Below are 11,953 nucleotides of genomic sequence, written 5' to 3'. Positions count from 1 at the left end.
CCTGGAGTTTTGCAACCCAGATAAGGTAGATACACTTTTCTCCTTTTTCATTGGTGGTGGGTGTGTGTGGAAGAGTTCCAAGTTTATTGGTTGTGGAGGATCCCAGCAAGTTCCCTTAAGAAAACAATTTTGTTTTGAAGATTTTCCATTTTCCATGCCCGAAGTACATTATGGTATTGCTAAGACAATGCACAACTTTGATCTCACTTGGACTTGCAGGTTATGCCCAAAATGTAACCCATTTATTATTATATATTGGATACTTCCTGTGCCACCAGTCATGGACAGAAGTGCTGCAGTTCTTGATGTTTAGCCTACAAGCAAGAAAAAAAGAGTGAAGCTCCATAATGCACGTCCTCATATGTATAGGTTGGAAGAAAAAAACATTTTCTCCCTCAAAATATTTTACAGAAACCTTTCAATTTTGTTTGGAAGTTTAGAAACAGTGTCTAGTTTCACTAAGCCGTTTTCAATAATTAAGAGAGAAATGGTAAAGCAAAATCACTTGGTCCCTTGAGCTGGAATTGAACCAGTGTCCTAAGGATGACTTAAATCACTCTGTTTTCTCAATTGAGCTATCTGAGGAATTTGCCAAAGCATTTGCTTTCTTCTTTTTAACCTTAGATGTGGTTCCTTTGAAAATTAGGTAACTTTGAGCCTACAGGGCATTGAACTGAAGTTTCATTTTGAACTGCTGTGTCTTCCTGCAGAATTCTTGCCACATAGGTAATTCTTTGCCTTGCATGATAGGATTTGGGTGGCATCAGAATCTGCTGGTTAAGGGGACCAGCAGCTCTAAAATACCTATGTATCATGAAGTCTTCGTACAATGCCATCTTTATCGTGACAATCTGCATACCGCATCTAACTTATGTCATTTATTTGGAATGGAAAATACACATCCATGCTACAAAAAAATGATCCTCTTCTTCCCCAAAAGGGAACACATATTGAAACTCAACATTGATTCTAAACCTGACACAAGTTTTTCAGGTGCCTGGGAAACAATTTCACATTAAGAAGGTTGGAGGGAAAGAGATGAACATCTGCACATAGACATTTACATCTGGAAAAGTAAATAATCAATTAGATTTCCAGGACTTCAGCAGATAACGCATTTCTGTGTTACCGTAGTGGTTAGAATGCTGGGCTAGGATACAGAAGGTTCAAACGGCACTTGGTTTATGTACAGCACACTGGGCGATTGTGGAGCAGTCACTGTCTCTCAATGTAGTCTACCTTACTGGGTTGTCGTATGGATTAAAGAAGTGGATTGGTGGGGGAGGGAGAGAATCAGGCGTGCTACCTTGAACATAATTTGGGTCATTAAATAGCATTAAATAAGTAACTTATTTTTGTTGTAAACCGCCCAGAGTCCCTCCTCGGGGGAGATGGGCAGTCATGAATTTGATCAATCAATCAATCAATCAATCATACACCCCCACAGCCAGACCAGACGTCACTGTAGAAGCAAGAAGTAGAAAGGCAGATATGTCTGGCGGATGTTTTTTTTATGAAACTGTGATACTGACTTTCTTCTATGGTAAAACCATAGCTGTGCTAAAGTTAACTATTATAACTATTATTAAGGGCCTACTCTCATATCCTGTGGCTGCTGAGATTTCCTAGGCAGACTGATTAGGGCCAGCAGAAGCCAATGCATATAACCATTCCCAAATTACTCTTATCTTTTAAGGAGGTGTTCCTTTACATTTGCTGGCCAAGGGACTGGAAAGGCAGGGAAGTTTTCAAATCCAGCTCAGTAGGTACCACACCCAAAGTGAAAAGCAGCAACAGAGCACCCTAGGTACATCCCTTCGATAGCTCAGCTGGTAGAGCGGAGGACTGTAGACAACCACCAAAGTCATCCTTAGGTCGCTGGTTCGATTCCGGCTCGAAGGAGAATGTTTTTTTTTCTTGCCAGGTAAATAATTAAACAAGGAAAGGACTTTTCAGATGTGCTAATGATGAAATACTGCAATCACATGCTGGCTAGCCCCCTTAACAGCATTCAAGAAAAGCACAAAAATGCTTTGTTTGTTTGTTTGTTTTACTAGTCCATTTCAGCTGCTGGCACTCAATATTGATCCACAAACTCTAAGACAGGGTCAGGCAGAGGAAAGGCACTGAGAATTGCAAGGGAGCATAGCAGCAACACAGGGACATCACCAGAAAGGGGGGGTGCAGAATTTTCAATTCTTTTTGGGGAGAGGGGGGAATTGGAGAGTTTAGGGGTCTTCTTTAATGAAATTACAGGTAGTCCTTGCTTAACAACCATTCATTTAGTGATGGTTTGGACTTACAACGGTGCTGAAAAAAACCATCTTACAACCGGTCCTCACACTTACAACCATTACAGCATCCCCTGCGATCATGTGATCACAATTTGGGCGCTTGGCAATTGGTTCGCATTTATGACCGTTGCAGCATCCCATGATCACATGATCGCCATTTTTGACCTTCCCAGCTGGCTTCTGGCAAGCAAAACCAATGGGGAACCTTGTGATTCGCTTAATGCCCATATGGTTCACTTAATGCCCATGGTGATTTGCTTAATGACCACTGCAAAAAAAGGTCGTAAAATTGGGTTGGATTTGCTTAATGACTGCTTTGCTTAGCAACCTCTGGTCCCAATTGTGGTTGTGAAGTGAGGACTACCAGTAGTGTGTTCAGCTCCTACTAGAGATTGGCATTGCAAGGCTCCACCCACCATCTTGCTCATTTTGACACACACACACCCTGCCTCTGCCTACTGCTTGCCTGCTTCCAGTTTAGATTTGGAACATCTTAGGTGCACTTTTTTTGCAATATAAGAGATGAAATCACTCCAAATGGATACTGAACCCATTTGGTACCTTTTCATCCGTACTTATTAGATGCGGGCACTGGCTTAGCAAACACAGCCCAATTTTATTAGCACACTGGGCTGGCAATGATCATTTCAACTAGAACTAGGGTCCCTAAAATGGTGGATCTTAATTCCAGCTTGTGATTCATCCAGCCCGGCATTTCTCATGATGTACTCCGCATATAAGTTAAATAAGCAGGGTGACAAAATACAGCCTTGTTGTACTCCTTTCCCAATTTTGAACCAGTCGGTTGTTCCATGTCCACGTCTAACTGTTGTTTCCTGACCCGCATACAGGTTTCTCAGGAGACAGGTAAGGTGGTCCTTTAATACAGCAGGGACCTCTAAAGCAGTGTTTCTCAACCTCAAGTTTAAGACGTTTGGACTTCAACTCCCAGAATTCCCCAGCCAGCATGGCTGGCTGGGGAATTCCGGGAGTTGAAGTCTACACATCTTAAAGTTGCTGAGGTTGAGAAACACTGCTCTAAAGACTAAGACAGAAAGCCATAACATGTTTTGTAATAGCATTTCTGCAGGAGGCTCAGAAATGAAACAGGGATGTGCCTGATTAATACCTGGATGGGAGACCATCAGGAATTTCAGACTGTGCAGAAGTAGAGTAATGGCATAGTCTTGTAAATAAAACAGGACAGAAATTTATTTATTTATTTATCAAATTTGTCACCGCCCATCTCCTCCAACCGGAGGGACTCTGGGCGGTTTACAACACAGAATAAATATACAATAAAAACTCAAATAAATACATGGTAAAATTCCAATAAAATCCCATTAAAACCAAAACAATTTCCTAACTACCCCAGCTCTTAAAATCCAGATGGCTATGATCTCTTCAACCATCATGTAGGAGGGGCACTTCAAGGCACCAGCCAACCCCAAGTATGTCGATTCTCCTCCCTGCCCCAAGCCTGGTGGCAGAGCCAGGTTTCAACTTCCTCCGGAAGGCTAAAAGTGATGGGGCTAATCTTACCTCCGGGGGCAAGATGTTCCAAAGGGCGGGCGCTACTGCCGAGAAGGCCCGCCTCCTGGACCCCGCCAGATGGAATTCTCTTATTGACGGGGTCTGCAGCATGCCCTCTCTGCATGATCAGGTGGGATGGGCTGATGATACGGGGAAGAGGCGGTCCCTCAGGTAACCCGGTCCCATGCTATGTAGGGCTTTAAAGGTGATAACCAACACCTTGAATTGGACCCGGAAGCAAACTGGTATCCAATGCAGCTCACGTAGCAAAGGTGTTATGTGCGTCCTTCTAGGGGCACCAAAAACAGCTTGCGCAGCTGCATTCTGGACCAGCTGAAGCTTCTGGATACTCTTCAAGGGTAGCCCCATGTAGAGCGCATTGCAACAGTCTATATGGGAGATAACGAGGGCATGAGTGACCGTCCGAAGGGCTTCCCGATCCAGGAAAGGGCGCAACTGGTGCACAAAACGAAGCTGTGCAAAGGCCCTTCTGGCCACGGCTGCCACCTGCTCTTCCAGCAGGAGCCGTGAGTCCATGAGGACCCCCAGGTTACGCACCGGGTCTGTCTGGGGCAGTGCAACCCCACCCAGAACTAAAGATGACAAAGTCCCGGATACGGAGGAACCCTTAACCCACAGCCACTCCGTCTTACCAGGGTTCAGCCGAAGCCTGTTGTTCCCCATCCAGACCCCCACAGCCCCCAGGCACGAGAGAGGGCAGTCACAGCATCACTTACCTCACCCGGGATGGAGATATACAATTGAGTATCATCGGCATGCTGATGATACCTCATCCCGTGGTGACGGATGATCTCGCCTAGCGATTTCATGTAGATGTTAAATAGGAGAGGAGAGAGGACCGAGCCCTGTGGCACCCCACAAAGGAGAGGTTGAGGGTCGGATCTCTCCCCCCCTATCACCACCGATTGGGACTGGCCCTGGAGGAAGGAGGTGAACCAGCGCAGAACCACACCACCCACCCCCAACTCCCTGAGCCGCCCCAAAAGGACACCATGGTCGATGGTATTGAAAGCCGCTGAGAGGTCAAGAAGAGCCAGGATGGATGCACTGCCCACATCCCGCTCCCACCAGAGATCATCCATAAGTGCGACCAATGCCGTTTCTGTCCTGTATCCTGGCCTGAAACCTGACTGAAAGGGGTCCAGATAATCCGTTCCCTCCAGAATCCTCTGGAGTTGTAATGCCACCACTTTCTCAACCACAGGAAATTGCCAGGAAGTGAGGAAACTTTAAAGTTACAGGCCTTTTGAGGAATTCAAAGTACTTCCCAGACGTGGCACCGGCCTCCTTACACACACACTGCAGGTGATGGGGCTGAAGGCAGAATGGCTGACCTGCAGGAAGTTTGATGAATTCTTGAATCAGGACTGGAATTCTTGAATCACAGCTCAGTCTTACCTACTGTGTTACATCAGCTTTCATGGTAATCATAGCCTTAGCAGTAAAATATATAGAAGAGAATACCTGTGGCTCACTGTTGAACTCTGGAGCTCTTGGTGCTCACTGAGCTTGGTTGTTGGCTTGCAGATGTTTCATTACCCAACTAGGTAATATGAAACATCTGCAAGCAAACAACTGAGTTCAGAGGGCACCAAGAACTCCACAGTAAAATACATAAAATAATTGTATCTGTGATGGATGGCTATTTAGCTACTTAGGTAGGTATTGTAGTACCTTGGTCTAGTGCAGTGTTTCTCAACCTTGGCAAGTTTAAGATGTGTGGACTTTAACTCCCAGAATTCCCCAGCCAGCATATGTCCATACATCTTAAACTTGCCAAAGTTGAGCAACACTGGTCTGGTGGTTAAGGTGGTAGACTAGGGGCAGGGAGACCTGAATTCCAGTCCTGCCTTAAGCATGGAAGACAACTGAGTGACCTTGGGCCAGTCCCTCTCTCTCAGCCTTACGAAGAAGGCAAGGGCAAACCCCTTCTTAAAATCTTTCTTAGAAAACTGCAGGGACCTGTCCATATAGTCACCAGGACTCAAGACTGACTTGAAGGCAAATATTAATATTATTAATAATATTAATAATAAACTTGCATGCCACTTGACTCTTAATGACTCTGGGTGGCTCACAACAAAGAAATTACAATCAAATTTACAAAAGATAAAGATGGCAGGCGCGACGAAGTGAGGGGCCTCACTCTCCCTTGCCAATGGCCTGAGTGAAGAGCCACGTCTCATAGCTCTTTTAAACAACAGCAGCGTGGGGCCTTCTGGATCTTGGGAGGAAATCTCATCCCAGAGGGCAGGCCCTGCTACAGAGAATCCATCCATCCATCCATCCATCCATCCATCCTGTACCTAGAAGGAGAAGTCTGTCTGGCTTTGAGTTCTCCTACTGCTGCAGCATTGCAACAGGAAAAATGGATTTCCTTTCTCTGCCTAAATAAATTACAAAACAGTCTTCGTCAAACTGATGCCATCCAGGTATGTTGGACTACAGTTCTTAGGAATTGCCAACTAGTGGCTTTCTTCTTATAGGAATCTCTGCCACACTTTTCAGTGACATCCATGAGATGGGGGGGTCAAAACAGGTAAGATGGCAGGTGTGGTGTCCCAATGCAAGCTTTGCCCCTGGGGTGCACACCTGCTCAGATGCAGGCTGGGATTTGCAGGAGTTATAGTTCAACACTTTTGAAGACATCAGATTTAGGAAGCCTGTTTAAAAGCAGCAGAACTTGGTTCAGAGACCATAAACACAATTAGTGTATTTTACTATATTTTGATGCATAAAACCCAGCTTGGCTTCACGTGCCTGTGTGCACATAAAAAAAAAATGCACCTTCAATTGCACCGTTGTGACCACCATACTGCCTTTTCTGACTGTACCCTGTGGACACTCCAGGCCCACTGATGACACACCACGGTGACACCTATTTACACTGACTTAATTAATCCAGACTGAGCATTCATAGAGGCATCAATGTAGTCCAAATAGGAGAGCAGAGATATGCATTACATACATATTCTGAATAGTAATGAAACTGAATTACAAACACAGGAACAACTTACACTGCCCTTGAAGCTTACTCCTAGTTCTACGTGCTCAGGAGCAGGCCTATCTACCTGTATTCTCGGACGTAAGTCCAGAGAATTCCATGCTACTTACTCCTACATCAACACCCTATGGGCATTTCTGATGGGACTTCTTTCTAAGGTGACCGTTGGTGCCACGACATCCCCTAATTCTGTTACCCCAACATTAAAATGGACTAGAGTGCCCATTTTCTCTTGCCATCTCCCAGCTGAGTTGGACCTCAGACCACAGAGATCCCGCTGGCTGGGGAGTGAAAACTGAAACGCCGAAAGAAAAGGCTGCTTTTAAGCTGGAGTGAGAGCTCAGATCTACTCCCGTCGGGATTACAATTTCCCCAATCACCACTGGGTGTCAAACCGAGGCTGGTCTGTACCACACAAAAACTCCCCTTCTGCTTGTTAAACAAATACCAAATCATGCGATCCTAAGCGAGCTAAACCCAAACGCCACCTGCAGAAACGAAGACCCGTGACTTACTCAGCCGAGGACCAGAACACGTGGACGCCGCCAAGGGTCCCGCTTCCCGAAAAGAAATCAGGCTGTCAAGCCAAGCCTAGTGTTTCTCAACCTTGGCAACTTGAAGATGTGTGGACTTCAACTCCCAGAATTCCTCAGCCAAGTTGCCAAGGTTGAGAAACACTGAGTTAAGCAGACTTTCCAGGTCCCAGCATTCAACAGACCCTCAACAAAAGACGCCTTTTGTTGTGAGATTTTTTTTTTTAAGAAAGAGAGAGATTTTGCCTTGCCTTTGAACAGGTTGCTGCAGTGAGGCAGAGATGCCACAGGATAGGTCCCATACCCTTCAGAGGTTCTGCTTTTCTAGAAAAGATTTGTTTATTGTGCAGGGACAAATAGGAGTGTGTTTGTGTGTGGGTGTGGGTGTGAGAGAGAGAGAGGGAGAGAGAGAGAGAGGTTCTCCTACCCATTCTCTCTCTCTCTCTTTCTCTCTCTCTCTCTCTCTCTCATTTTGCTTTATTTTCTTAGCAGCCCAGAGTGCTAATTTTTTTTAAGTAGGGCAAAATATTTTAAATCAATTAAATTTTTCCCACCATAGGAAACATTGGACCAATGTTGCAGGATTGGAGTGTTCAGAGCAACCAAATCTGACTTGCACAACTCCAAACCATCCCAAGGGGGGAGTTGAGTGAAGAGGTCTCTGTGCTAGCACCTGGTGGTGGTTCAGAGTTTTGCAGCCCCCATATATGGTAGTTCTACTCCACAAGGTGAAATTTTAAAACTCTTTCAAAGCATGAAAAAAGGGATGGGGCTCCGGGACTTTTGGATCTGCCTGTTAAAATTAAACAAGTACTTACTCTGTATACTTCAAAAAATGTTGCTGTTGGAAATTGCATGTCTTGAATTCTATGAAGCTATTAATTTCTGCTTGAAATAAGGATGCATTGCTTAATATAATTGTGGCTCACAATCAGTAAGTAACAGTTGTGCTTTGACTGAATTATAAACCAAATTGCTGGAAAGATTCCCAGAATTCCTCATGGTACACCAAGGACTAGATCCTTCATCTCCATCCCAATTATCTTCACTGCATCCAGAGAGTCTGTGAAGCATACATGCCATCTGATGGCTAAAGTCCAAATCTGCAAATGCATTCTTCTAAGCTTGACAATTTTATTTGCTTGGACAGGGTATCCCCAGACAACATGGAAATTAAAAATCCAGATTTTTAAAATCCAAATATATCTTGGGAAAGGAGTAAATTTAGTTAAAGCATTTTCCCTTCTCTGCTCAATTTTCCTATTATCATTCAGTTCACCAACAGTTTCTCTTCTCTCTTATTTGTGAACACAGTTTTTAAAAAAAATCTATGGCTGGAAAGCATTCAGATGCTTCAGCCCTGTGTGTTGGTTGGAAAGGGTGACCAGTATAGAGTTAGTGTTATCTGCTGTAGCAAACAGGGAAGTACAATTGCTGAACCTCACTGAGAGGAAACCAGAAGAACTGTAGAATGAGATCCATGTTTATTTATTTCTTCTATTTCTATCCCGCCTTAATTTTGTGTAACTGAAGGTTGTGTATATAATATTCCCTCTCCTATTTCCCCCACAACAACAACGTTGTAAGGTGGGTTGGGCTGAGAGAGAGTGACTGGTCCAAAGACACGCAGTTAGCTTTAACTCCTAATGAAGGAGTAGAACTCATGGTCTCCCAGTTTCTAAGCCAAAGCTAGGAAAGAAAGATCTCAGGAAGGAACTTAACAAAGAGTTTCAGAGAGCTCTCAGAAGAGACAAGCAGTATTACTACGATATCTGTAAAGATGCTGAAGATGGAAACAGACATGGAAAAACAAGGAAAGTCTTCCAAAAGATCTCTGAACTCAGAAGGTGGTCACAACCTTGAACTGGTATGCTAAAATATGTTAATGGACAGATAGTAACCAATTCAAACGAAATCAAACAAAGATGGAAGGAGTGCACTGAAACACTGTACAGTAGAGATGTCACCATCCAAGATACCTCAGAAGATATTCCCTACAAGAACATTTAGTACGAGGAGATGAAGTTGGATCAGCACTCTTTTTTAAAAAATATAATTTTATTAAGAATTTTAATTACAGTAGTAAAAACTAATGCAAACTAGAGAAAGAGAATGGAAAGAATTAAAAGTGCAGGAAAAAAGGAAGAGAATATAATAAAGAAAAAAGAAAGAGTTCAGAGTTGAAGATAAAACCCCCCAACGAAGACTTTTCAAACCTGGCATTCTAAAGGTTACTAATAGCTTTAGGATAGTTAATAGGTAATTTCTGAAAGTGATTAGAAAGTGAGGTTTGCGAACTTAGTGTCCTTTAAAAGCCTCTGCCAGAGCTGAGAGCAAGATGGCTGATCCTGTTGTCTCCTGGAGCTCAAATCCATGGAAAACTGCTGTTCTGCGGTCCCCTTGCGAGGAGCAGCTGTCCGGAGCACATGTGGGCAATCTCCCATTCCCTCCTTATCCGGAGAGGTTCCAAATCATCGGTTCCTTAGTCTTCCCTGCAGTTGTCGGCTCCGCTTTTGCAGAGCTGTCCTCAGTTTGCCATAACTCCCCTGGAAGCCTGAAGATGAGTTGAATCAGCACTTGATTTAATTTTATAAAACCCATACATCTCTCTTTATTTTCTTTTGATTCTTCTATTTTTTATCTCTGTCTTTCTCTTGGTGGTGTTTTTAAATACCTACATAAAGAAATAAAGAAGGTTTTGCTGGTCTGTGGGTGTATGAACCCAAGGGTTGTGGATGGAAACCATGTTTTTTGGTATAAGGTGGTGTGTGAACCAGCCAATACTGGTTTATTCAGTAAAACTTAGAAATAATAGTGAAATAAATAGCATGAAAAGTTGCCCTGAAGCAAAGCCCCATGTGGTTCCTGAGCAACCCTGCAATAAATCATGGTTAAACAGATCAAGGCTTAGCATAGCGCAGTGCTTCTCAACCTTAAGATGAGTGGACTTCAACTCCCAGAATTCCCTGCTGGCTGGCTGGGGAATTCTGGAAGTTGAAGCCCACCCATCTTAAAAGTTGCCAAGGTTGAGAAACGCTGGCTTAGCGCGCAGATAGAGCCCGCGCAGCCACAGGTTTTCCTCTTCCCACACCACGCCGCCTTTTCGCTGGAAATGGACCTCCGCGTAACGAGGGGGCGCCCGCCTTCCCCGCCCCTCAGCTCCCCCGAGAGAAAGCCGCGGCTCCAGGCTGAGCCCCTTCGCCGGCCCGCGGAGGAGGCTTCGTCTTCGGCCGCCGCCAGAGGGCCCTGGGCGGCGCGCGGGAAGAAGCCCGGCTCTCCGTCTGTCCGCCCGCCTCTCTCTTTCCTCGGCGCGGGGCGTCACGCGCTGAGCTTCCTGGGTGACTCGGAGGCAGCAGCGGAGCGGGCCAGGAGAGCCGCCGGCCGCCGGGAGACCTTCCCTGCCAGCCGGCTTGGCCGGCCCAGGACCTGTCGCGGCTCGGGGCAGGCAGCGCTTCCGGGCTGGGAAGGATGAATGCCGCACGCAGCGCTGCGCTGCCCCGGTGCGCCGGGGCCGGGAAGGGAACAGGGGCGGAGGGGACTATTTGAACCCCGCCGCCTCGTTCAGCCTGCCCTCTCTGGAAGGCGCGGCGTCAGAGCCACCCGCTGGAGCATCCGGCGGCGCAAAGTAGAGCAATATCTTCATTCGGCTGGCTGGAGAGGAGTAGTGTGCAAGCTTTGGGGTTCCCCAGAGCTCTTCGGCAGCATTCTGCTGGATGAAGCGTTCTGCAGAGCTCAAAAGCCTGCAGGCTGCTCTGGGGTGTTCCTTAGTCTTTGTAAAGATACTGTCCAATATAAATGTGGGGTTCCTGTTCCTTGCCCCACGATATCTTTGATTTTTTGCATCCATTTGAAACCTTGACTGTTAGTCTTTCTGTTCAGTGTCAATCAAGTAATAGAACTGACTTTCCCTGAGGTTTTAGTGTATGCTGGTAAGTGAAAGGAGGCTTTAAAAATGGTGATTACAGTGCTGCAGCAATAAGCTGAATTTAATCCTGCTTAAATAAGAACAAATGGGCATGATTTTACTCTATATCAGTGTTTCTCAACCTTGGCAGCTTGAAGATGTGTGGACTTCAACTCCCAGAATTCCCCGGCCAGCTCAAAACTGGCTGGGGAATTCAGTTCAAAACAGTTGAAGTCCACACATCTTCAAGCTGCCAAGGTTGAGAAACACTGCTCTATATAGTTAGTACCATTCCTATAATAGTATACACTGCCTTTTAATTTGGATTAAGGCAGCTAACAAAACAATACTTACAGCTACAATATATGAAGAAATAGATTCAGGGATTGTACTGGATCTAAACTGAAGTTGAGTCAGTGTTGTGGTACAGCTTCAAAAATGGCAAATGTGGTTTTAGAGTGCATTCTTTAGATGTCAAATCAATGCACAGCTTCATTTGACTCTCCTTTGTTGACCTTCCTGGACTTTGTTTGGCCAGTTCTGGCTGTGGCCTGCACTTAAAATGGAATATTAAAGAGATTGGGATGGGTTCAGAGGTGGCAGTGAAGCTGAGGAGAGATCTTGGAAAGTTAACAGCCGGGAGAAGTGACAGATGAGAGGTGGC

At 45.2% G+C, this 11,953-nt stretch overlaps 1 non-coding gene across 1 annotated transcript; it reads left to right on the top strand.

Moving 5' to 3' along the window:
- The first annotated feature begins 1,814 nt into the window (after positions 1–1,814).
- TRNAY-GUA (transfer RNA tyrosine (anticodon GUA)) lies at positions 1,815–1,902 on the top strand. The gene is given in 2 exon segments: positions 1,815–1,851; positions 1,867–1,902. It is a non-coding gene; the product is annotated as a tRNA-Tyr (tRNA).
- The last annotated feature ends 10,051 nt before the right edge of the window (positions 1,903–11,953 follow it).

This window comes from Candoia aspera, chromosome 2, assembly GCF_035149785.1.
Source record: "Candoia aspera isolate rCanAsp1 chromosome 2, rCanAsp1.hap2, whole genome shotgun sequence".
Lineage (NCBI taxonomy): Eukaryota > Metazoa > Chordata > Lepidosauria > Squamata > Boidae > Candoia > Candoia aspera.
The sequence above is the reverse complement of the archived record's forward strand: the minus strand, read 5'-3'. Positions and strand labels throughout refer to the sequence as shown.